Source organism: Mus musculus, chromosome X (genome assembly GCF_000001635.26).
Source record: "Mus musculus strain C57BL/6J chromosome X, GRCm38.p6 C57BL/6J".
Classification (NCBI taxonomy): Eukaryota; Metazoa; Chordata; class Mammalia; order Rodentia; family Muridae; genus Mus; species Mus musculus.
Window position 1 is genome coordinate 51,839,889 of NC_000086.7, and position 27,914 is coordinate 51,867,802.

Consider the following 27,914-nt stretch of genomic DNA (forward strand, 5'->3'; position numbering starts at 1 on the left):
CCTCCCATGATGCCAGTTCACGTTGTGGTTTTGGTGGGGTCATGGAGAGCACATGTCATCTATGGGTGGCACAGCCGCTGAGGGTAGGTGGAGCCTGCTTCTCTACTCAAAGGTGACCAGGATTAAATTCTGAGACGGGAAGTGGAGTGTGAATAGGTCACGGTGGTGTGTAAGGTTAGTTTTCCTTTTGCTGTTTACTCATCCTCATCAGTCTACTGCTTCTTGGTGTCAACATTGTCATCCTCATCATTCTCAGCTACCTGCTTGCCTGTAGGAGTCTCACCTTCCTCAGCTTCATCTCCATCCTCTTCCTCACCGTCACCTTCCTCCTCTTCCTCCTCCTCCTCCCCTTCCTCCTCTTCCTCCCCACCTTCTTCCACTTCTTATCTACCTCATTGTCAGCCTCCTGCTCGCCATTTTCCTCATTTTGAGCATTCCCATTGGCAGGTGTATCTCTTCTGACCCCTGGACAACTTCCTTCTTCTCCTTCAAGTCCTTGGTGGTGATCTCAGAGCTGGGGTCCACTGCCATGTTTGATGTGGTGGGGCACGCCAGTGCTCTGATGCAGCGAGTGAGGAATTAGTCGAGTTCAAAGACTCTACTGAGAAAGCTGCAGAAGTCCAGAGTCTTCCTTGGAGGAGGCAGTGGGAGGCGAAGTAAGTTGGCTGCAGTAAGCATGGAGCATGACCCGGGAACAATGTAAAGATGGCTTTTCGGAGCAGTCAGTCAAAACCCAGGATTTTTTTTTTTCCTTCTTGAAATTTCTCTTTAATTGATACATGTACACACACACGTATAATATGAAAAGAAAAGCCATTTCCTGTATATTTTTCCAATGTCTCAGCAATGACAATCAACCTAAATATCAGAAATGACAGCTCAATCCAGAAATTCTAAAACAGACATTTAAATTGAATATTCAGATGTTTTACTTGTTTAATTTTTAAAATATTTTTATTAGGTATTTTCCTCAATTGCATTTCCAATGCTATCCCAAAAGTTCCCCATACCCTCCCACCCACTCCCCTACCTACCCACTCCCACCTTTTGGCCCTGGCGTTCCCTTGTACTGGGGCATATAAAGTTTGCATGTCCAAAGGGCCTCTCTTTCCACTGATGGCTGACTAGGCCATCTTTTGATACATATGCAGCTAGAGTCAAGAGCTCCAGGGTACTGGTTAGTTCATAATGTTGTTCCACCTATAGGGTTGCAGATCCCTTTAGCTCCTTGGGTACTTTCTCTAGCTCCTCCATTGGGGGCCCTGTGATCCATCCAATAGCTAACTGTGAGCATCCACTTCTGTGTTTGCTAGGCCCTGGCATAGTCTCACAAGAGACAGCTATATCAGGGTCCTTTCAGCAAAATCTTGCTAGTGTATGCAATGGTGCCATCGTTTGGAGGCTGATTATGGGATGGATCCCTGGATATGGCAGTCTCTAGATGGTTCATCCTTTTGTCTCAGCTCCAAACTTTGTCTCTGTAACTCCTTCCATGGGTGTTTTGTTCCCAATTCTAAGAAGGGGCAAAGTGTCCACACTTTGTTCTTTGTTCTTCTTCAGTTTCATGTGTTTTGCAAATTGTATCTTATATCTCGGGTATACTAAGTTTCTGGGCTAATATCCACTTATCAGTGAGTACATATCATTTGAGTTCTTTTGTGATTGTGTTACCTCACTCAGGATGATGCCCTCCAGGTCCAACCATTTGCCTAGGAATTTCATAAATTCATTCTTTATAATAGCTGAGTAGTACTCCATTGTGTAAATGTACCACATTTTTTTGTATCCATTCCTCTGTTGAGGGGCATCTGGGTTCTTTCCAGCTTCTGGCTATTATAAATAAGGCTGCTATGAACGTAGTGGAGCATGTGTCCTTCTTACTGTTTGGAACATCTTCTGGATATATGCCCAGGAGAGGTATTGCGGGATCCTCCGGTAGTACTATGTCCAATTTTCTGAGGAACCACCAGACTGATTTCCAGAGTGGTTGTACAAGCTTGCAATCCCACCAACAATGGAGGAGTGTTCCTATTTCTCCACATCCTCACCAGCATCTGCTGTCACCTGAATTTTTGATCTTAGCCATTCTGACTGGTATGAGATGGAATCTCAGGGTTGTTTTGATTTGCATTTCCCTGATGATTAAGGATGCTGAACATTTTTTCAGGTGATTCTCAGCCATTCGGTATTCCTCAGGTGAGAATTCTTTGTTTAGCTCTGAGCCCCATTTTTAATGGGGTTATTTGATTTTCTGGAGTCCACCTTCTTGAGTTCTTTATATATATTGGATATTAGTCCCCTATCTGATTTAGGATTGGTAAAGATCCTTTCCCAATCTGTTGGTGGCCTTTTTGTCTTATTGACGGTGTCTTTTGTCTTACAGAAGCTTTGCAGTTTCATGAGGTCCCATTTGCCAATTCTCAATCTTACAGCACAAGCCATTGCTGTTCTATTCAGGAATTTTTCCTCTGTACCCATATCTTCGAGGCTTTCCCCACTTTCTCCTCTATAAGTTTCACTGTCTCTGGTTTTATGTGGAGTTCCTTGATCCACTTAGATTTGACCTTAGTACAAGGAGATAGGTGTCGCGTCTGCTCTCAACCAGCAAGAATGACATGACCACCAGTCCTTCTAACAGCAGTTTATTCAGCAAACTCCATCTTCATCTCTCTTGCTTCAACTTTCTCTCTACTTTAGCTCTCTCAACTTTTTCTCTCTCTAACCTGGGCCTCTCACTCTTATATACTCTCAGCCCACATCCACTCACGGCAGGCCACATCACCTCACCAGGCACGCAGCTTCAGCTAATCAGGGCAGCAGGGGCATGCCTCCAACAAAATGGATTCGCCAGTATCCTGTCACCTACGCAGCTCTCATGATGGTTGTGGCTTATTTTCAGGTGTATGAGGATGTCAGGTGCAAGTCATAAGACTTAGCTGCAGTCCCTGGCGCCTTCTTGGGACTGCTGCCACACCCGCTCCTCAGATAGGAATGGATCAATTCGCATTCTTCTACATGATAACCACCAGTTGTGCCAGCACCATTTGTTGAAAATGCTGTCTTTTTTCCACTGGATGAAAACCCAGGTTTTTAAAAGCTAAAGATACTATGGCATTGAGCAGGAGGTGACTGAAACTGGAAGGTCTAAACAGGGTCAAAATTAATGTGGGCAAGCGAGGCATTCATCTTGGGCACAAAATCTGTTAGGGCACTAGAAACCTCAGAAATTAAGACCAAATACCATCTGAAGAAAATGTTGGTAAGAAATCAAAATTAATTCCAAAAGTCCAGAGTGCATGGAATGCCAACGCAGACAGTCTTGTTACTGTCCAGTGCTCTTCTCTTACAATATATTCATTAAATCCGATTTCTTCCTACTAAAAATGTTAACTAAGGACAGGGTTTGCCCTGGTCCCACCTTACTTGTTTTCCTTGCTCTAATTCTGCCCCACTTCCATTCTGGTCCAGCACAGACTTGGATAAAGTTGTTCAAATGTCTACTTTTGTTCAGTTCAATTCTTTAAAAAGACAATAAAACCAAAACAATGGTCTCCCACTCAGTCATTCATAACACATTCAGATATGAGTGGCTTATAAGAAAGAAGTCATTTTGAAATTTTTAAATATACTATTTAATATTTTCAGTCTCTTTCTTTAATACCTATTAAATATACTATACAAGCATTTGATTCTACATTTTTAATTGAAAAGTAGATCAAGCCTTTTCAAATTGCTAATATGCTTTCATTATTTCCAAATATATTATATATTTTATTTGAAAAATAGATGAAGCCTCTTTTCATTATTTAATTATTTAATGAAATGTTTTCATTCTTTCCATATATATAGTTATGAATTACTTTCCATGGCATTTTTAAAGTGTAGGATGTTTTAACCACAATAAAGAATAATTTATCCATTTTCATTTACATATTCATTCCTCTTATGCTATATCAATTTGCGTCTTGGCTTTCTTTTTATGCATGTGTGAGTGTGTACAAACACGTGTGTGAGGCCAGAGAACAAGCTCGGTGTCATCCAGAAATGTCATCTACCTCCACTGGGACAGAAATTCTCACCTGCCTTGGTCTTGACAAGTAGGCTAGGCTGGCTAGACAGAGAGTTTCACCCCCTCAACAGTGGGATTGTAAATGCACTGCCATTTCTAGCACTTTTGTGATGGTTTGGGGATCAAATCCAGGAACTTGTACTTTACTGACTGAGGCACCTCCTGGTTTGTTTGGTTCTGTTGTGTTGTTTGTTTGTCTTGGGGGTTTCCTTTTTAAACTGGATTTCACATAGCCAAGACTGACCTTGAACCCCTGAGCCTCTTACCCCTATCTCCACTATGCTGTGATTGCAGGCATGCATGCACTGCTACGCTCAGAGATCTAAGTATACCTTAAATTTTACATCGCTTGAATGAAATCTTTAATTCTCCAATGAAATATTACCACTTTTGGTTTGTTTTGAGACAAGACTACAGTTATGTGTTCCGTGCTGGCCTTGAACTCACAGCAATTCTCCTGCCCAGTCTTATGAGTGCTGGGACTGTAAGTATGTGTTACCACACCTGCCAGTATGACTCAGATTCTACCCTTGAATATAGACATCAAGACAATTTCTTGGGCTAAAGATAAAATGGTAGAGTAGAAGTTTCTTCCATGCAACCTTGTGAATGAGAAACATCTGCCATCAAAGCTGATAATGTATTCTGAGGAAAGAGCAAGTAGAGAGAACCAATAAAGAGGTGATAGAACTGCTAAAAGTACATAGAAGTCAAAAGGCCATGCAGAACTTTCCTTAGAGGCATTGCAGGTGAGGATGTGTTGTCAGTAGGCAGCAGGGATAAGAGAGGCTTTATGTCTTCACACAGTGCCTGTGAACATCTAAATGGTTAGTAGCTTAACATTCCCTGAAAAAAGTGAACCTGAGATGACCACCAGTCTGGCAGGCTCTTAGGGTGAGGAGCAAGCCAGAAACTAGAAGAACCCCGTCTAGGACCTCGGGCCCCATGAGGAAGTGAGTTCAAAACAGACGACCCTCCCATGGAGTCACTATGGCAAGCAAAGAGTGAACCTGAGAAAACCACCGGACTTGCACCATGTGGCCTGGACAGGGAGCATCCCCGAGATGACCACCAGTCCAGCACTGCACAGGCCTGGGTAGGGGCACAGACTATGCCCCTGAGATGACCCCTGCCTAGTTCCATAATGCATAAGTGGGGGGAGGTAGCACTCCTGAGACCACACCTGAGATGACCCCAGATACTCAGGACACAGGGCAGCACTAAGAGGAGCAAGTAAGTGGTGGAAAATCAGAAGAAAAAGAGAAACAGAAGGATGTGTGTACAATGAAGTGGAGACTTGAGAGTAGTGAGGAAGAGCCTGGTGTGAGTAGCCAGTGATGCTACCTGAGATCTTGGTGGGGTCCTAGCCTATACTTTCACTAGAGACCACCCCTGCAGCAGCAGGGGTCTGTTACTACCAAAGGTCAGGTGAAATCATAGTCTGGGCTACTTGCCCAGGGACATGTTGATGTCTGAGGGCTCTGCAGAACTGACCCCACCTGTCCAGATGCATGTCTGCCTCACCACTGGGGGTTCCCTAGTGCCATCAGGAAGCCACTCAGGAAAAGGAAAATACAGTCTGTAATAGGGGTCTCAGTCAGAACAGGGGTCCACAGGTCTACACTTCCCCTCAGGCCATGAAGAACAGATTTTAATGCTATATGACTAATTGTCATGGTCCTCAGTGGGGTGTCATGGTGACATGTTCCAGATCAGGTAGTTTGACAGGGAGCTGACTCCATGCCTGCAATTCTCAATTCTGAGATTCCCTAGGGTTTGAGCCTGCTCAACCTTACCACTTCTTCTATCTGGTGCCACGGTCTAGGTCTACTTGCCTCATACCCATCCCTCACTTGGGCATCCTGGGAGAGCGCTCCCTAGGGGTGTGAGAGCAGGAGAACTGACCCCCATCCCTAGCCGGCTGCAGTTCTAGGGAGAGCAGCTGCACATTGTGGGAGTTGCAGGAGATCTGGCCCCAGGGGTATAAGCATGGGAAAGCTGGGCCCTACCACTCATCACCTGTGTGGTAGCATAGACAAGAGAGAGTTACCCTCCTCCCCATCTTGTTCCTTACCGCTTGTGGCAGGCGGGAGACCAGGCCTTGGGATCATTCATGAGAGCTGACTCTGCCCATCACCCGATACAGCACCCGGGAGATTAGGCCGTGCACATTCCCTGGGGCAGCATAGAAGAGCTGACCCTGATATCTCAGCTAGGTCCCAAGGGCATAAGTGTGGGAGAGCTGGCCCTGCCACTGGTCTGCCATTTGGTGACATGGGAGAGGAAAATATGGCCTCCCTTTACCCTCAGCAGGCAGGAGAGCTGGCCCCAAGGTCATCAGAACAAGAGGGCTATCCCCGACCCTCACCTACTGTAGCACTCAAGAGAACTAGCCCTGCAACACACCTGGGCAGCACAGTAGCAGTTGTGGGACAGTGGACCGTGCCAGGAAACTTGCTAAGGTTGAGTGGTTGGCAGCCCAGGAACCCAGAGGGGATGATAAAGAGTTTTATCTGCTTCTGACCAAGCCCCTGTCATGTGACCATACTCCCTACATAGAAACATATAGGTCACATAGATCAGAACAGAGCTCTCTATGCTAATGAGGTATCTAGAGGTCCTGAGGGTTTAGCCAATAAGCCTTCCTTCCTGGACATTACTTCCTGCAGAAGGTATTTAATCTCTGGTGCACCCTGCGGAGGTGTATACGCACCCATTTTCCACAATGAACAATCAATAAACAGTTGGGAACCAAGGATTGTCTCTTTCATCAAGAACCGCTGTGGGATGCATAGAGAAAGCCTTCAACTACAGAGTCACTCCACCTCCTAAAGTCTCCCTCAGAAGGCCCCTCCATGCTTCCATACTTGCCACCACTGAGCTAAGCCAGGGGCCCCATCCCCCCGGCCCCTGGCTTGTCCTCAGCCCACATAGGTCTCCTCCATTCTCAGCTCCTCTGCAACTTCCAATAGTGTCTGGATGTCCAGGAGTCTGAGAACCACCCCCCTGCCCTGGCCTCGTCTCAGGCCTGTGGACCCCTGACTCTCCACTCCCAACTCTTCTGCAGAGTTTCCAGTGCTAACTGGATACCCTGGAGTCAGAGAACTCCAGCTTCAGCCTCCCATATCTTAGACTGTGTTTTCTCACCTCCTGCCTGGTATATTGGCACTTCCCTCAAGCCTAGCATCCAATAATGAAGCAGGGTACATACAGTCTAGCATCTCTGCATTTTCCCTGCCCAGCAGAGTTCCCATACCCTGTTGGTGGGGTGAAGTGCAGAACCACAGAGCTGGCCCTGGATATGAGGTTTGCTGGTGAGCTAGCCCTGAGGGCATGAGTGTAGGAAAGCTGGCCCTCCCTCTTGTCTGCTATGTGGTGGCTCAGATGAGGAAGAGATCAACTCTCCTTCCTTTTACCCTAGCCATTTATAGCTCTGAAGGGATCATAAGAGCAGACCCTGTACCTCACTTGGGCACCACAGCAAAGTCCCTATGGCCCTATGACAGGGTTGTGGGTGAGCCAGCCCCAAAGTTGTGAGTGTGGGAGAGCTGGCCCTGCCATTTGTCTATTTGGAAGTGTGAGCAAGAGAGAGATGCCCTTCCCTACCCTCTCCCCTTGCCACCTGTGGCAGGCCAGAGAGCTGCTCTTGGGGTCATGAAAGCAGGAAAGCTAGACCTGCCCCTCACCTGCTGCAGCACTCGGGCGGGAGAGAGCCCTGAATCTCACCTGGGCAGCACAGTGGGGCTGGCCCTGGACATGGAAACTGCAGGTGAGCACAGGAGGGCTGGCCCTACCCCTGTCTGGTGTGTGGTGGCACTGATGAGGAAAAGATGCCCATCTCTCCTCCCTCAAATCTTGCTACTTATGGCAGGCAGGAAAGCTGGCCCTGGGGTCATGAGAGTGAAAGAACTGGCCATGTCCCTCAATGACCGTAACACTTGGGAAAGTGGGTCCTACACCTTGCCTGGGACATCAGGGTAGAGCTGCTCCTGGTTGTGGGGTTTGTAGGTAAGGCAGCCCCAAAGCCATGAGAGTGGGAGAACTGGTGTGTTGACCAGCTCACATACCTTCAGACCAAGATCCAGGGATTTAAATTGGCCCACCCCAAGATCTACCCCATGGATGAACTGCTGGAGTGCATGAAGGGGCCAGTCCTACAGATTCAAAACTACAGGATCTCCATAACACAGGATAGCAACAGGATAGCTGAGAAGAGTCACAGTGAGGTTCCAGTATTGATTCCTTGGTGTAGCAGAAGCCAGAGGCCTGGTACTACACCAAGGAGTCACTGCAATGAACATTTGTGAACAAAGAAGTGCTCACGAAAGAGTCTACTGTGGGACACACTGTTACACACTGCAGTTTCCATGATGAGATTTTTTTCTCTGTTTGGGACATGGAAGGTTGCTAGGGTGGAGGGTGGGTTCAAGAGGAGAGGGAGAGGAGTGGGCTTGGGCTGCATGATGTGAAAATTGCAAAGAACCAATAAGAAAGGTTTTTTAAAGGCCATGTAGAGAAAAATAAAAAAAAATAATTTATAGCTTCAATACTAGCTTGGAGGTGGGAGGCAGAAATCTCAAACACAAGGCAAGTCAAGTAGACTTGATGGCACCCAACTGGCAGTCTTAGCTACAGGATTAACATGCAGTTCTCATTGGCCTTAAATCAAGTAGGAGGATTTGGTCTGCCTCTTATATGGCCGGCCACAGTGGCAAAGAACTACACATGGGCATTAGGGAATATAGCTTAGCTGGCAGAGTTCTTACCTCGCATGCATAGAACTTGATTTTCAACACCACATAAATAAGATATGGTGCTGCCCTTGAAAGATGGAGGGAGAAGAATCAGGAGTTCAAGGTCATCTTTAGTTATATATCAAGTTTGAGGCCAGTCTGGGCTATGTGAGACCCTGTCTCCAAAAATAAAACTAATTTTTCTTTCTTTCATTTTATCTTTATTCCTTTATATAGCTTAGAGTGCAATAGCCACATGCCAACTGTTTGAAACTAAGCTACTTCATGGACCTGGTGATACCCTGCCATAGCGTGTAAGTAAGTGAGAGACAGACAGGAGAGGTGGCCCATCAAGTGACAAAGGTAAAATATGAACCGGTTTATTCTACATGTGAGAGAGAACGTTCTCACCCTCCCTCTCACATCTGTATTATTTTGCTTTAAATGGTGACTTCTGTTTCCATGCATGTTTCTAAAGTGACATCATTTCATTCTTTTTAGTGGCTGAATAATGCTCTATCATGACTAGCACAACTACTTAATCTACCCACCTTTTGATGGACATCTAAGGTAGTTCTGTGTCTTGGACATTAAATATAGTCCCAGGAGTGGTATAGCACATGATAGTCCTATTTCTAATTCTTTGAGAAATATCTGAACTGATTTCTGTAGTGGCTGCATTAATTTACATTTTTACCAGCCTTCAGCCAGTCTAAGTCCTTTGCATTTTCCCATGACTGTTATGATCAATTTACTAATTTATGAATAAAGCTAATGAACCTTCACTATACCAATTCTGTAGACTCATTTTCTGAGTATTACTACCATAACAATATTAAGTATTCCAATACATGAACACAGGCTATGTTAAATTTCATTAGGGGCTTCTTTAATTTCATGCAACAATGTCTTAAAATTTTTCAGTATAAAAGTTTCAAGCTCATTTGTTGAGTTTATTCTTATATATTTTATTCTTTTAATGTTACTATAAGTACTAGTTTTTATTTAAACTTTACTTTTAATTAAAATTTAATTATATTAATTACCCCTCTCTCCAAACCGTTTCATGGCATAGCCCCATTCCCCCTTAAATTTATGGTCTGCTTTTCTTTAATTATTATTGGTGTGTGTGTGTGTGTGTGTGTGTGTGTGTGTGTGTGTGTGTGTCTATTTGGGGGTATGCACTTATGAATGCATTTGCCTTTCATAGCCAGAAGAAGGTGTTAGATTCCCTGGGTCCTACAGGCCATTGTGAACCACTCCTTGTGGGTACTGTAAACTGAATTTGGGGCCTTTGGGAAGAGCAGTGCATGTTTTTAACCACTGAGACATCTCCCTCTAGCTCCAGAATTAACTAACTAACCAATTAACTAACTAACTAACTCTCTCTTTCCCTCTCTCTCATGGATTTCATTTCCTAGAATCCTGGTGATTTCACTTAATAGTCCTTTTTCATAGGAAAGGACCATATTTTTCTGTTTCTTTGTGTACCTCCTAACCTTGTATTGAAAGCTGAATGAATTAAATATAATATGACAATTCTGGAAATCCAGTCCTCCTATGGGGTTAATTATTCTCTCTATTTTTCTTACTTACTGTTGCTGCTGTTTGTTTATTTAAAGGCTTTGCAAAAATGAATTCTGGTAAGTCTGTAATCTTCATTGTGTGAGGCCACTCAAGTTTCTGCCTGCTTAGCTTCACCATCAGCTAATGTTTAATACTCTCAACTCTAAAGCTCCCAGGCTATCAAATGTTTCACTGTGTTCTGGGAGATTATTTCAGTGCCTGGACATACAGTTTACAACTCTGACTCAAGGTCAGCCAGAGACAAAAGATTGAGTGAGCTATCTGGGGTCCTCTTTAGACTTCCATATAGTTCTGAATCAATGAGTGGAATTCTATGTCTCAAGAGTGTATTGAGACATCTCAAGTGCCCCTCCGTTGATCTCCTTTCTCCAGTTTAAGTTTGGACTTTGCCTCTTAGTCCCAACTGTGAACACCAACTCAGACCAGATGGCCACTTAATTTTCTTCCATTAATGATCCAGGGAGAAGGGAGCTCACACACACACACATACAACATACAAACGCATATCACACACACACACACACACACACACACACACACACACACAGATGCAAAAACTCACAAAGGTTATATTCCTACTATACCTAAGTGAGGACCTGGTGCTAACAACTCCTCCTATATCAACTTTTCTGAGTGAATTTTGATAGTGTACTGTGACCCAGAGTGGAGCTGACCAGAAGAATTGAACTATTGAACTCAAAAGGTTGCAGGCCTGGAATGATACAGGGCTGGCAAAGATAGCAGCTGGATGAATCTTGTTTTCCAGTTTAGAAGAACCATCCCATCGCTTGCTTTGGGATTTAAGAAAATTTAATGGTCATTTGTGTTATTGTCGATATTAAAGCCAGAACCTGGGCCCTGGCATTCCTAACAGCTAAGCTTGGCCACCTATCCTCAATGTGCTAATTAGAGAAAAGATGTATTTAATGTATCTATATTGAGAAGGGGTTTACTGGCCCCTTCATCTTTTTTTTTTTTTTTTTTTTTTTTTTTTTTTTTTTTTTTTGGAGACAGGGTTTCTCTGTGTAGCCCTGACTGTCCTGGAACTCACTATGTAGACCAGGCTGGCCTCGAACTCAGAAATCCAACTGCCTCTGCCTCCCAAGTGCTGGGATTAAAGGTGTGCGCTACCACTGCCCAGCGACCCCTCCCATCTTTATTGGGGTTTTAACCATCTCAATGCCAATGTTACTCTCCTCTGGTTTATGGTAGCCATGAAACCTAGACAAGACTGACAGCTACTGAGAAGGAGATAAGGGATCTGTAGCTCCCCGAAGCCTCATTCCCAGTGAATCATCAACATTAGACTTGTCTAGTAGCTTTCTGAAAATTATTTTTTCAGTGGTAGTGAATTGGGAGGCTGAGACATACAGATCTCTGGAAGCTGTCTGGCCAGTTAGTCTAGCCTGCTTGGCAAAGTTCTAAGCCAATGAGAGACTGTCTTAAACAGAAGTGGAAGGTGTCTGAGGAATGACACTTGAGGTTGTCCATTTTATCAACATTATCTCTCAGAAAGCAGACCATCATTACCCTGGGGATCCTACATGAGACTCATTCGACTTCTGCAGGCTTTGTCTGCAGATTCATGATCTGCTGATGAGCCATTAAGGAGGGATGGAACATTTATAGCCTGAGCAACCCACTCTTCAAGATAATATTATAGCTGGATGGGACACTGAGGACCAAACTAAAGAAGGAGACATTAACTGTCAGAATCATGGGCTTATAGATTAAGCATTTCATTTGCCTCACTGTACTTCAGGTCTGGGTGAAATGTTTTATCATCATAAAAAAAAAGTATTTGGGATCAGTCTGGCCCATCACTTCCAAGTGCTCTAGCCCTCATCTTTCTTTTAGAAGCATGATATGATATGTTTATTCTGGGCATTGTTTCTATGTTTTTACATACAGTGCTGTATTCAATTCCCAATTTAACTTTACAGGGTTCTTGCATGTGCCCTAGTGAACAAATCTTAGTGTAGAAAGATATGCATTACACAGGCTTCCCAAAGTCACACTTCTGCAGTTATTCAGATCAAATCCAGATTTTCGACTCCTTGTTCAGAATTACACTGAAAATTTGCATGCTTAGGAAATCTACTTGTTATAATGAATTTGCTCATAATTAGTTAACATGTTTTTTATTTTATGTTTTATAAATTATTTTGCATTTGATCTTTAGAGCATCAGATACAGAATATAGAATTTAAAGTATAATGTAATTAAATTTGGCATAATTTGATATTACATCAAAATAGTTTATTAAAATAATGGAATAACATTTTTATTAGATATTTACTTTATTTACATTTCAAATGTTATTCCCTTTTCCTGGTTTCCTTCCCCCAAAACCCATTATCCCCTCCTTCCTTCCCCTGCTCCCCAACTCACTCACTCCTGCTTCCTGGCCCGGCATTCCCCTATGCTGGGGCATAGAGCTTTCACAGGACCAAGGGCCTCTCCTCCCATTGATGGCCGACTAGGCCATCCTCTGCTACATATGCAGCTGGAGCCATGAGTCCAACCATGTGTATTCTTTGGTTGGTGGTTTAGTTCCTGGGAGCTCTGGGGGTACTAGTTAGTTCATATTGATGTTCCTCCTATGGGGCTGCTATTCCCTTCAGCTCCTTTTAGATATCTTATAAAAATAGTGTTTTATGGAATGATTTTACCATAATAAAATACATTTTAGATATCAGAAAAGAATAATGAATATCAATATTGTCACCTTATATTTATATTTATATTAATATATATATATATGATTATAATAAAATAGTTGACTTTATAAATAGAAGCTAATTATATGAACACAGTAGAAATTTTTCCTATAGATAAATAAATTTTAAACTTGAATGCTAAAAATATGTATTGTCACACCTGGATATATTATACACGTGGATTTTTATTCTTTTGAGATTTTAAAAATTATATATATTTCTTTAAAGTCTACTTTTTACATTTATTTTGAAATTTTTCATATATAATTACTGCATTTATATAATTTCCTCCTCCCTTTTCTTCATCAAGCTCCTCCCATGTTTCCTCACCTATTCTTCCCCAAATTCAGTATATATAATATATAAATTTATAAAAACAACTGCTTTGTTCATTTAATGTTGCTCATTTTCATATATTTAGTAATCCACACAGTTTATGTTCATGCAGTACATCTAAAACTTTAGAGTGTTTCTTTCTTTTCCTTTGAGAGATGGTCTCATGTATCCAAGTCTGATCTCAACTCACTATTTACTGGAGGATAACCTTAAATTTCTGATCCTCCTTCCCTCCACATCCTATGTGTTCTAATTACAGGCACATGCTATAAGCTGCAATTCAAAGAACTTTAGAATCACTACATGTTGAAATTTGTGTGTAACAGCCCAACCAGATATTTATAAACCTGGTTTTTAGAAAACCACCTGGCCACTTCAGTGACTCAGTTCTACTTTCAAAGTCTTCCTTGATCTCAACCACAGTTGAGGAGCAACTAGTATGGAAAGACAGGAAGGAACTCAAAGTCAAGATTAACTGCATTTAGACATTTAGGAAGGAGACATTTTAAACATTCAAAATCGCATTGCAGAGAACTGTTCCCACAGACCCAGTTGTCTCTGCCACAAGAGTTCTAGAAAGGTAGCTTTCCTGTAAGAGACAAGACTGACTTCACAGCTGAGAGGGCTATAGAAAGAGAAGACTCTCAACCCTTACTGAAAGGAAAAATGGGGACACTGGAAATTTTAGCAAGGCAGTATATGAAAGGTCACATTCACCTGGGAGTATACCCTAAGATAAGTCCTTTGAAATCACTCTCTACACAAAAGCCATGAAATCCTGGGAAGAGGTGGGATGGTCATCTTACACACCATAATTGTTCTAGGAATGTAAGAAAGCCAGGTCAAGTTCCAAACATAGAGAAAGACCAAACAAATCGAAACCAATGCACCCAAGCTATTACATCCTGGGTCATAGCCATAGGAAGGCAGGTATACCTGACTCATGGCGCATGGCTGTTTGTGGGGCCAAGAGTCATACTATGCTGGAAACCTTACTTTTTTTCTACCACAGATTTCAAGTTCAGTCACCTCTGGATCATTCTTAGCTTGGAGGAGGTTGATCTGCTGAAGTTCTTGTGTGCACTGAGGTCTTTTAACCTGAGCAAATGATTCTAGAAGTGTGCTCCCCAGACAAAGCAATGCCAGTCTAATCTGGAAACCAGCTAGAAATGTAAACTTGGGAGCCTCAATGAGGGTCCACAGAGTTGGAAATATTGAGTTAGACCCAGAAAGCTATATAAAATATCTTCAAGCTGTACTTTGTTAAGTCTCTCAGGAGAATAATCCTAAGCTAGAGACAGGCTATGGTTGACCCTGTTCACAATATCAGAATCCTAGTTCTTAGCCATCTAGTCAGAGAAGGCTTAGCTCTTAGAATAAGCAGGTTCTCCTTTCCCTGCAAAACCTTTGGTAGCTAAACACATCTGGCGGTTTCTGAGGATTCTAAAAATCTAAGTTGGTGGAGGCTGGAGAGATGGGTCAGGGCTTAAGAGCACTGGCTTCTCTTCCAAAGGACCTGGGTTCCATTCTCAGTACCCACCTGACGGCTCACAACCATCTGTAAACTTAAGTTCTTAGGGATTCAATGCCATCTTCTGGCTTCCAAGGCACACAAGTGCTGCACAGATATACATGCTAAAAAACATCTGTACTCATAAAATAATAAAAAGTAAATCCTGACTGGTCTCAAATTCTAAGGGAGTATCTTGATTCATTTCTCAAGTGCTGAGATTATGGGCACATCTAGCAGAGGCCTAAGACTGTTTTCCTTTCTTTATTTGATCCTTTCTTTATAAGATAGGGCTTCTGTCTGGAGAGATGGCTCAGTGGTTAAAAGCACTGACTGCTCTTCCGAAGGTCCTGAGTTCAAATCCCAGCAACCACATAGTGGCTCACAACCATCCTTAATGAGATCTGATGCCCTCTTCTGGGGTATCTGAAGACAACTCAGTATACTTACATATAATAAAAAAATAAATCTTTTAAAATGTGATAGGGCTTCTAATAGAAGAGAAAGTGGCAAAGAGCCTTGAACTTTGATACAGGGGGAAATTTCCTAAACAGAACTCCAATGCCTCATGCTCTAAAAATCAGGAATTGATAAGTGGAACCTCATGAAGCTGGAAAGCTTTTGTAAGGCAAAGGACATAGTCAGTAAGACAAATCAGCATCCTACAGATTGGGAAAAAAATCTTCACTAATCCCACATCCCATAGAGGGCTAATATCCAAAATATATAAAGAACTCAAGAAGCTAATCACCAAAAAACCCACAAACAACCCAATCAAAAAATAGGATATAGAACTAAACCAATGATTCACAACTGAGGACTCTTAAATGGCTGAGAAGCACCTAAAGAAATGTTCAAAGTCCTTAGTGATAAGAGAAATGCAAATCAAAACAACCCTGAGATTCCACCTTACACCAATCAGAATGGCTAAGATCAAAACCTCAGGTGACAACACATATTGGAGAGGATGTGGAGAAAGAGGAACAGTCCTCCATGGATTGCAAACTGGTACAACCACTCTGGAAATCAACCTGGAGGTTCCTCAGAAAATTAGAAATAGATCGATCTGAAGATCCAGTTATACCACTCTTGGGAATGTACCCAAAAGATGCACTACCATGCCACAGGGGCACGTGTTCCACTATATTCATAGTGGCCTTATTTGTGATAGGCAGAATATGGAAACAACCTAGATGTCCCACAACCGGAAAATAGACACAGAAAATGTGATTCATTTACACAATGGAATACTACTAAGCTATTAAGAACAAGGACATCCTGAGTTTTGCAGGCAAATGGATGGAACTAGAAAATATCATCCTGAGCGAGGTAACTCAGACCCGAATGGACATGCATGTCCGTTTTTATTAGTACTCACTAATAAGTGGATATTAACCACAAAAAAGTACAGGATACCCAAGATACAGTCCACAGAACTCAACATGTTCAGCAAAGTGAAGTGCCCAAGTGAGGATGCCTCAGTTCCACTTGGGAGGGAGAAGAAAGCAATCACAAGTTGGGAGGGAGGGAGGGATTTGGGAGGAAAAGTGGATGGGGGTGGGGCAGAGGAGAACCTGATCTGATATTGGGTGAGGGAACAGGACTGAAGCCCTGAGGGCCAGCAGAAAGAATGGAAACAGGCAACCTCCGGAAGTCTGAGGTTGGGGAGGACTCTCCAGAATGCACCAGAGACCTGGGAGGTGAGAGACTCTCAGGATTCAAAGGGAGGGACCTTAGATGAAATGCCCTACAGTAGGGAGAGGGAACTTATACAGCCCACCTCCAGCAGGAAGACAGGACATCAATTGAAGGATGGGGTTGCCACCTCACAGTCACACCTCTTACCCATAATTGATTCTGTCTGAAAGAAATACAGGGATGGAAATGGAGAGGAGCCTGAGGAAAAGAAGGTCCAGAGACAGACCCAAAGTGGAATCCATCTCAAGGGGAGATCCCAAAGTGTGACACTATTACTGAGGCTATGGAGCACTCACAAAAAGGGTCCTATCATGACTGCCCTTCAAAAGACCCAACAAGCAGCTTTTACTGTCAGATGTAAATATTTGCACCCAACCAATGGACAGAAGCACCTGTCTCCTGTTGTTGAATTAGGGAAGGCTGAAAGAAACTGAGGATTAGGGCGATCCTGTAGGAGGACCAGCAGTCTCAATTAATCTGGACCCCCGAGATCTCCCAAACACTGGACCACCAAACAGGCAGCATACACAAGCTGATATGAGGCCCCCAACATGAGACCCAGAGAACTGGTGAGTCTGTGTTTATTCAGAGATGATGCTCCTGACCCTCAAGAGACTGGAGGCCCCAGGGAGTTTAGAGGTCAGGTGGGGTGGGAGTGGGGACATCCACTTGGAGACAGGGGATGGGGAGAAGGTAGAGGATGTGGAACAGTTGGCAGGTGGACGGGGTGGGGATGGGGATAAAATATGGAGTGTAAATAAATAAATAAATAAATAAATACATTTTAAAAAAAGATAGGACTTCATTTAGCCCATGTTGGCTCTGAACTTCTGATCTATTTGCCCCCACCTCCCAAGAAGCACACCCTCTTTCCCCACAATTCTGTCCCTGGAAAGCTTCCGGGTAATGCCAATGATGCTGGTCCACAGGCCACACTGGGACTTGTAAGGGGCTAGTTCCAACTTCCTACCTGAGGTTCAAGTGCCAACATAGTGATTCCCCACCTTGGCTTTGCCTGGACTTACTGTCCTGGGAGCTTTCACATAGGAACCTCTAAATTCCACTCTCAAACTCCTGAGTGAGAATCTCATGAAGTCTGCTCATCTACATTTTTTTTTGTCAATGCATAGAATTCTATATTTATGAAAGAGAAACATAAAGATTTTTTAATACAGAATAGTAACAGTACTATGTATTTGAATTTGCTATTCAATTTCTTTTTTGTTAGATATTTTCTTCATTTACATTTCAAATGCTATCCCCAAAGCCCCCTACTACCCCCCCCGCCCTGCTTCCCAACCCACCCACTCCTGCATCTACATTTTTTAAGGTCCTCGAGTGAAGCTGGTGCAGCCAGCTTTGCCCCTGAGTTGGCATTTGGGAACCACTGGCCTATATTGCATGCCTGCCAACTTACATGATTTTGCAGCTTCTGCCAAGCCATCCTAGAGAAAAGGGGCAGCAGCTTGGTCAAGGGGATGAACTATATCTGCAGCAAGCGCTGATCAAAGCTCTTACATTTAGGTCTTGGAACCATTTTAATTGTATATAATGTGTATTAGTTACAGTTCGCCTCACTGTGACAAATGACCTAACAGAAGCAACTTAAGAGAGGAAAGACTTGTTTTGGCTTACTGTTCCTGAGGGTCACCGTAGATCATGGTAGCAAATGCAAAGTATACTGACTCTGCGGAAGTGGGAGGACTGTGGCAGCATCTTCACCTGGCAGTGGACTAGGAGGCAAAGGGAGACAAGAAGCAGCTGAGATAATATACCTCCCATCCTCCACTCCCTCCTGCTAACTCTGGCCTTCTAGACTATCCAGAGCCTACCAAAGCAGTACCAACAACCAGGAGCAGGTGGTTTTAAAACCAAAAACAGTATTTTAGATTCAAATAAGAACAAGTTGTAAGGGATGGATCCAACTGCATTTTTTAAACCTGAGGATATTCTGCTTTCTCAGCACCATTTATCTTTTTTGTCCCACTAAGTGTTCTTACTACCATTGTCAAAAAACAACCTAAGCAGGTAAATAAAGGTCGCTTTCTGAGCACTTGGTTCCACCCCACTGATCTGTGTCTATTTTTCCCTCCAGTAACACAGATTTTGCTTTCATTAGTTCTATAGTAAGTTTTGAAGTTGAAAAAAACAAACGGTGCCAATGAGATGGTTTGGTAAGTAAAAGTGCTTACAACCAGCCTGAAAACCCGAGTTCAACTCTCAAACTTCAGATAGTGGAAGGAGGGAACACTCACATTCGTGCAAGCGTGTGTGAGTGCGTGCACACAAACACACACACACACACACACACACACACACACACACACACACACTCAGTAAATGTTAAGGGTTTTTTTTTTTTAATTGAGACCTTCAATTTCATTTCCGTTAATTTTCAAGGTTATTTTGGCTATTTGGAGTTCCCTGAAATTCCAAATTAGGTGTTAAATGAATTTTTCTATATACTTTTTAAAACTCATTGAAACTTTTGATATTTATTCTCTTTGATTCATGTTTCTAGCTGTCTTAGTTTGCTTCTCTCTTGCTGTGATAAACACTATGAGCCAAAGCAATTTGGGGAGGAAGGGGTTTATTTCAGCTTACAGTTTATAATCCATGATGAGAAGTCAGATCAGGAACTCAAGCAGGGCAGGAACCTGGAGGCAGGTATAGAAAGAAGCAGAGATTATAAAGGAATGCTGATTGGTGGCTTGCTCCCTGTGGCTTGCTCAGTTGCCCAGGACTGGCAACACCCACAGTAACCTAAACCCTTCTTTATCAAGCACCAATCGAGAAAATGCCCCACAGGCTTGCCCACAGACCAGTCTGATTGAGGCTTTTTCTCAACTGGAGTTCCCTCTTTCTGAGTGGCTGTAAGTTGACAAAAACTAACCAGCACATATGCTAATACATAAAATAAAATTGGCACAAGTTAATAGAAAACTATGGGTGATGACATACATGGATAAACTGTGTGATGTATAAATCAATGTACTTATAGCTTTCTGCTGAGCATGGCTGAGATGAGAATGGATGTAATCCCTAGCATTTGGGAGAGTAGGAAAGGAGGTTTTGTGCAAATTCAAAACCATCTTGGTCTGTATGGTGAGACACTAGCTCAGAGGCTGAAAACAATTTAAAGATTTAAAAAAATGTGCCATTATCCTTCAACACTTATTATCCTTTTGCAGTGAAAGTTGACATTTAAATGGCCTTTTTTCTGGGTTTTTGAAATAGAAAATACATAATAGTTTCCTATGGTCACTCTTTGCAGTAGAACAGCAGACCTTTTATTCTAACTACAATTAAGCACCCAGCACTTGAGCTTTCCCTATTCCACCTCCTCTGTATTCCCCTCATCTCTGGCAAACAATATTCTACTCTCAACTTTTTCGCAGTCATCTTTCTTGTCTAGAAAAAAAAATGGCATGTGTCCCAGGCTGGCCTCAGACTAGCTATGTAGCCAAAGATTACCTTCAATTTCTGGTCCTCCTGCCTCCACCTCCAGAGTGCTAGTATTAAAGAATTGTGTCACCACACCCCTTTGATGAGATGCTGTGGATAGATCCCAGTTCTTTACTTGAGGCTGCATCCGCAGTCTGTCTACTCTGAACGTCCCTATCAGCTTTATTAGATGTCACATATAAATGTGATCGGGTGTATTTGTCCTTCCCTGCCTGGCTTATTTAATTTTCTCTAGTCACAATCTTGCTACAAATGACAAGATTACATTATTTTTACAAATGAATAGTATTCCATTATGTATATATGTAGCACACGTTTGAGACAGGATTTTGTGTAAACCAGGCTGTTCTCAAATTTGAAATACCCCAGTCTCAGTCCCCTGAGTACTGGGTCTACAGGCATGTGCCAGTCATTGCAGCAGGCTTCCAATTTATCTTATTTACTTTTATTTATTATTTTTTCTTATGTGATGTGTGTGTATGGTATGCACTCATGCCTAGATGCATGCTAGTGTATGTTCAGGTGCATGTACACACACATGCTATGTTCATCTTTAATGCCTTTTGTTGCTGTTTCGCAGCTTTTAAGGGATATGTTTGGTTTTTTAGCTAAAGCAAATGGAATTATATTCTTAATTCCTCTTCAGACATAAAAAATGTTTTTAAGTTTTTGGAATATAAAAGCACAGTGTTTTCTCCCTCTTCACTACTTTCTTTTGTGGTTACCTCATTTTTATGCACCCATATTTTGAGAATATTCTTTACATGTTCTCTGTGGTAATTATGGGAACTACCGTAGAACAATATATAATAGTCTAACAACATAAAAATTGATTTTTACTTATATCCACTTAAGCTAAATTGAGTACAAAACTCTATTTCTATATATCTCTGCCCTTTCATGTGTTTTGTGACCGAAACAAACAAATTATAATTATACATTATGTAGCATTAACTTAGATTTATAGTCATTTTCTGTATTTCTCTTTTAAACCTCCTAGAAAGTATGTTCACAACAAAATTTATTATAGTATTGGCTTTTATGTTCAGCTTCACTCATATTCTTAGGACATGGGAAGAATGAAATGACACTCCTGGCCAGAATATCACACAAATGGCCCCTGGCCCAGTACCAGATAGAGTCCCTGTTCACCTCTGAAATCCCATGGGCCATACTGCCAGTGTCCAAATTGTTCTCTGCCCAAATGCCACCAGAACAAAGCATTACATTTTCACTTACAGCATCCAGCCTGAAATTCCCCACTGTTCTACATTCCTCCTACAAACTTATCCCAAAGTCCTCAGTACCATATAGACAGCTTTATCACTGTAATGGCCCGGTTTCTCAGAACCAATTTTGTCCGTTTCTTTTCTTATTGCAATGATCAAATACTCTGACAACATCAACTTAAGGAAGGAAGGCTCCCTTTTAGCTCACAGTTTGAGGTCATGCTTTGTAACAGTAGGAAAGCCTAACTGATAGGAGCTTACAACATCCATAGTCAGGGACAAATGAATACAGATTTCTGACGAGTGCCTTTCTCATTTTTATACACTCAGGACCAGGGAATGCTCCTGCACATAATTAATTACAGTTCTTTCCATATCAATTAATACAATCAAGTTAATCACCCATAAGCATGTCCAGAGGTTCATCTTTCAGGTTATTATGTATTTGTCAAGTTGACAACACTAACCATTATAACTGTGTATTTATCTTTATTGGAAATCCTTGTGGCTTTACATGACTATGACGTAATCCCTAGTATCCTTTATTTTATTTTCCTTTTTTAAAAATTCACTTATTGTCCCTATCATCCTTTATGAGGGAACTTATAGAGCCCACCTCTAGCAGGAAGACAGGACATCAAGTGAGGGATAGGGTTGCCATCCCACAGTCACATCTTTGACTCATAATTGTTCCTGTCTGAAAAAATTAACAGGGATGGAAATGGAAAGGAGCCTGAGGAAAAGAAGGTCCAGTGACAGGACCAAAGTGGGGTCCATCTCAAGGGGAGGTCCCAAAGCCTGACACTATTACTGAGGCTATGGAGCACTCACAAAAAGGGACCTATCATGACTGCCCTCTAAAAGACCCAAAAAGCAGCTGAAAGACTCAGATGCAGATATTTGCACCCAACCAATGGACAGAGGCAGCTGACCCCTGTTGTTGAATTAGGGAAGGCTGAAAGAAGCTGAGGAGAAGGGTGATCCTGTACGAGGACCAGCATTCTTAATTAATCTGGACCCCTGAGATCTCTCAAACACTGGACCACCAAAAAGACAGCATACACAAGCTGATATGAGGTCACCAACACACATACAGTAGAGGACTTCTGGCTCTGTGTTCATTCAGACATGATGCAGCTTAGATGTCAGGTGGGGTGGGGAATGGAGGTATCCACGTGGAGATGGGGTGGGGTGGGGAGGAGGTGTGGGATGTGGAGCAGAGAGAGATTGGGAAATGGAATATGGAGTGTAAGAAATAAATTAAAAATAAAATAAATTTTAAAAAATTCATTTATTCACATTACAACCCAATATCAGCCCTTCTTCTCCTCCTAGTACCCCCTCGTGCAAGTTCTCCCCCCATTCCACCTTCCCCTTGTGGAAGTCCCCTCTGAGTGTCACCCCCATACTGACACCCCCACCTCCTACTTCTGCACAAGTTGACACAGGACTAGGCACATCTTCTCCCACTGAGGCCAGATGAGTCAGTCCGTTTAGGGGTGTGGGATCCACAGACAGGCAAGCAGCAGGCTCAGGGACAGCCCGTGCTCCAGTTGTTGGTGTACCCACATGAAGACCAAGCTGTTCATCTGTTACATATGTGCAGGGGCCTAGGTCCAGCCCAAGCCTACTGTGGTTGGTGATTCAGTCTCTGAGAATCCCCAAAGGTCCTGGTTAGTTGATTCTGTTGGCCTTTCTGTGGAGTCTCTGTCCTCTTCGGGTCCCTCAATCCTTCTCCCAACACTTGGTAAGATGTTCCAAGCTCCACCTAATGCTTGACTGTGGGTCTCTGCATCTCTTTCCATTGGCTGTTGGATGGAGCCTCACAGAGGATAGTTATGCTAGGCTCCTGTGTGCAAGCATAATAGAGTATCATTAACAGTGTCAGAGATTGGTTCTTGCCCACGGGATGGCTCTCAATTTGGGTTAGTCATTGGTTGGTCATTCCCTCTGTCTCTGCTCTATCTTTGTCCCTGCGTATCTCATAGGCAGGACACAGTTTGGACTGAAGTTTTTATGAGTGGGTTGTTATCCTTATCCCTCCACTAGGAGTCCTGCCTAGCTACAGAAATGGCCACTTCAGGATCCATATCACCCACTACTAGGAGTCTCAGCTAGAGTTACCCTCATAAACCCTCTGGGGCCTTTCCCCATCCCAGGTCTTTGGCAACCTGGAGTCCCTTTCACATGTCTTGAAGGTTAAGTCTACAGGCAATAAATTCCATTTGCTATTGCTTATCTGGGAATGTATGTACCCTTAACTTCATTGATCTTGTTTTTTCCCTTTGTTTTGGGGTATGTGAATTGGGAAAGTCTGTCTTCATAGTTCCTTTTCTGTTTACGTCTCTGTTTATACAGGCCAGCTTGAACTCATGTCGGTCTTCTTGCCTCAGTCTCCAGAATCCCAGCGTTAAAGTCATGCGCAACCATACTTAGCTTTCCTTAAGTAATAATATATCAACAAGGAGATGGAGTAAAATTCTACAGGCCTACATTCTTCACAGACTCGGTGATAGATACTAAAGTATTTCAGATTGGTTTTATATTTCTTATAATGTAGATGAATTGATCATGAAAAATCCTCCAACGGGGCATTGGAAGATGGTTCAGCGTGGGAAGGTGAACTATGCACAGACAGCCTGGTCTCTAGGAGCACAGGCTTGGTACCCAGGAGACCTGGTGGGCAGTGACTTCTGCCTTCATGGGAAGGTTGGAGTTCAGCCCCACCTCCTGGGCCCCTGGCTCCTGTCGCAGCTACAGTCTCTCACAGCCCCCTGCAGAGAGGTGCCTCAAGCTCCTGGTATTCTGTCTGGACTCCACCCCCACAGTTACCTGGCAACAATCAGGTATGCTCCTCCCCACAGTTACCTAGCAACAGCCAGGTAGCCCCAGCCCACTATAAAAGGCGCTGCTTGCTCCATCCTCACTCTTACCTCTTATTTGCTTGCTCCCTTGCTCCCCCACTCTTAGATCTCCAACTCCTTTCAGCATTGTTAACTGCAATGCACTTCTTCCTTTGGGCTGTTTTCACTCCATTAGCAGCTATCCCATGGCTCTAGCATCTCCAGAATCTTCGGTCTCCAACACAATCCAGGCTTCACTTTTACTACTTCACACAATAGATTCTCTAGACTTCCTTGCAAGGACACCCTTGCCACATGCCTGGCCGCAATCGTTTTCTTTAGTTGTGGAGGGAGATTCCATAATCCCTTCCTTCTAATCTTGACTTTAAAGCCAGAACCATGTGACCGAAGCTGCCAGGTTCTGCTGCTTGCTGGAACTGGAACATGGCCCCTCTTTCCAATTGCATCTTCACCAGCTTTCTGTTTTCCATGCTTTCCTTCACTGCTTATGCTTGGCTGTCCTGAAACTATCTCTGTGGACCAGGCTGGCCTTGAATTTGGAGATCTGCCTGACTCTACCTCCATAGTTCTGAAATTAAAGGCGTGCAAAACCATACCCGGCCCTATATATATATTTTTTTATTTCCTTTTCATAACAGGGTCAGATCTTGCCCTGAGGTCACCACTCTCTTTATTCCATGTGACACCACTCCCATTATCCATTTAATATTAAACTTTTCTTTAATCAGTTTGTCTCTTTGAACACAGGACTCAGCATTCCACTTCCTGGTGCTCCCTTTCTCCTCAAATGCTACACTTTGCACTTTTCCGTGCTCAGGTCACTCATTTTTATGATAGATCTGCCTAAGAGTGAACACCAATAACCACACACCAGAGTCCTTACTAGGCTGTTTGCAGATTTCCTCTGCCAATGCAAATAATCTAAAACTCTTCAATTCGGCTTCAGGAAGACATTTCTAACAGTAAAGAAGTAAAGCAGCCACATTATTTACCAAAGTATCACCAAAAATGGTCTCTAGAGCACATACTAACATTCTTCTCCTCTGAATCATGTGAGCCAGGCTCCCACAGTTCAAATCACCACCACCATCACCGCCGCCGCCACCACCACCACCACCACCACCACCACCACCACCACCACCACCACCACCACCACCACCACTGTCTTTCGTGTTCCTAGTAGTATGCCCCATTAAGCAGCTCTTAATGAATTCCACTGCTTTCCTAACTCAAAGTTCCAAAGTCCACATTCCTTCAAACAAAAACATGACTTGCCTATCACATCAATACCTGACCCGTGGTACCAATTTCTATCTTGGTTAGGGTATCTATTGCTGTGAAGAGACAACATGACTACAGCAACTCTTATAAAGGAAAACATTTCATTGGAGCTGACTTACAGATCAGATGTTTAGTCCATTATCACCACAACAGGAAATACGGTGATGTGCAAGGAGACACGGTACTAGAAACATAGGTGAGAGTTGTACATCTGTATTGGAAGGCAGCAAGAAGACACATTGTCACAGTGGACCTGGCTTGAACATATGAGATATCAAAATCTGCCCCCAGTGACACACTTACCCCAAAAAGACCACACCTACTCCAACAGGGCCACACCTCCTAACAGGGCCACTTTCTATGAGCCAAGCATGAGCAATTTCTACCTTAGAGATTTAAACAAGGAAAACACTCAAATAAAGTCAAGTATCATTATTTATCCTCCTTTTAAAAATACCATCTTAAGAGAACCCTGAACATTAAACATACAACACAGCATGCACCCTTGTTCAAGCACTCCAAAAATAGTCTAAATAGATAGTTCGTGGCTTTGTGCCAGGATCTTGTCGTTTTAGAATAGAAGTTTGAGATAAGTGATTCTAATTTCTCAGTGAAGAGAGCCTCTCTATCTCACTCCAATAATACAGTGGTTTCCTAGGGTTGGCAGCCTGGGGATTTCACAAAAGGCTGAAAATCTGTATAGCTGATAATTAAAGTCCACGGCCACCTGATCTAAAGTTTTCTTTGGCCTTTTGGAACTTTCATGCCACTCCACCACCCCCCCCCCAAGGAAATTCTTATTTTAAAAATCTTGACAATTCACAAAAATTGCTCATTTCCCCCTCATCTCCATAAAGGAACACCTACTATTCCAAAGTATAGAGAAGAGGCAAACTTGGTGCTTTGGTTTTTCTTAAATGAAGCAAATGTTTGTTGTTATACTTTGCAAGCAGCACATGCTGCAGGACACTGAGTATGGAGTATGGTGGTATATATCTGTAATCCCAACACTCAGCAAGTTCAAGGCCATCCTTAACCATACAGCAAGTTCAAGGACAGCCTGAGGTATATGACAATTTTTCTAATATATAGCTATGTCTATATTTTTATGTATAGTTATATTAGATATGTCTAATATATATATAGTTTAGATATATATCATATATATGTGATATATGTATGTTTATATATATATAATATACATTATATATATATACCTGGCATGATGAATCACACTTTAATCTCAGTACTTAGGAGGCAGAGGCAGGTAAATCTCTGTGAGTTCCAGGTATTCAGCCTGGTCTATATACTTCTTAATGAGTTCCAGGCCCATCAGATTTTCATATTGAGATCCTTTCTCTTAAAAAGTATGTACACTTACACATGCGCATGCACACACACACACACACACACACACACACGCTCACTCTCTCACACACACATGTATATATTCAACTCAATTCTATAAACACAGCATACAGATCCTAGAGAGAGGAAGTTGTATATAGCTTTGCTCATAGCAAGCCACTCCAAAATTACTTTCTTAGTCTCTAGTGGATATGTGGCACAATTCGTAGAGATTAAAATGCTGTCACACTTAACACTATGTACGCTCCATTTAATAAATAAAATACATATTCTGCAAGGTTGTGTTTTGTTATAATTTTACCTGGACTGCCACTCAGTGGCCATTTGGAGAAATACCCAGAAGAGAGCCTGCTGCTTTGATCAACTTTCCTTCTGTTTTAGAAATGGCCAAGACACAAAGCCTTTCCCATTCTTCTTGGCTCTAACCATGCTGAAATCCAAGTAAGGTATGATACTGAATTTTAAGCAGAGAACACTCTTTAAGGCCAGTCCTTTGCAACTATCTGCCTCACTGATCTATTTATTTAAAATCCTCATGATGAATATCACCCAAAGGTTTTCAAAGAGTTTAGAGGATTCTTTATTTTGTCTCTCAGGATCCCCTTTAAAAGGAGATAGTGGCCCAGGCATTGTTCCAAGTTTAAAGCCAACCTGTTTTGAAAGCAGGAGTTCCAGGCCAGCCTGAGCTGTAGTTCGAAGCATTCTCCCTAAAACCAAATGAACAAGGTGAAGGGATCACAAGGCTCCACCTCTTCCTGAAGAGCTATGGGCAGTCAAGGCACACACACACAATTTCAAATAAAATAAATATTGTAAAAAAGAGACAGAAAAGATTCTCTAAACACCTGTGTACTCCTTAATCTCTTTTGGCATCCTCTTATCAGCCTATCTCTCCTTACACTCCACTGTTCCTTACCCTAGAGGGAAAGCAACCCTTCAATAAGATGCAAGTCTTTTTTATATAATGTTTTTATTGATTATTTGGAAATTTCACATCATGAACCCTGATCATACTTTCTTCACAATCATCCCAAGTCCACTTGTCACCCCTGTC

General features: G+C 42.6%; 1 long non-coding RNA gene and 1 pseudogene across 1 annotated transcript in view; both read left to right on the forward strand.

Moving 5' to 3' along the window:
- Gm35727 overlaps positions 1-24,178 on the forward strand; it is a 182,310-nt gene extending 158,132 nt beyond the window's left edge. Inside the window, exons 2-3 of the long non-coding RNA XR_391681.3 lie at positions 9,040-9,165; positions 23,908-24,178. This is a non-coding gene — a long non-coding RNA (predicted gene, 35727). The remainder of the gene's footprint in view (positions 1-9,039; positions 9,166-23,907) is intronic.
- Positions 4,797-4,913, forward strand: Gm22539 (annotated as a pseudogene).
- Positions 24,179-27,914: the final 3,736 nt, after the last annotated feature.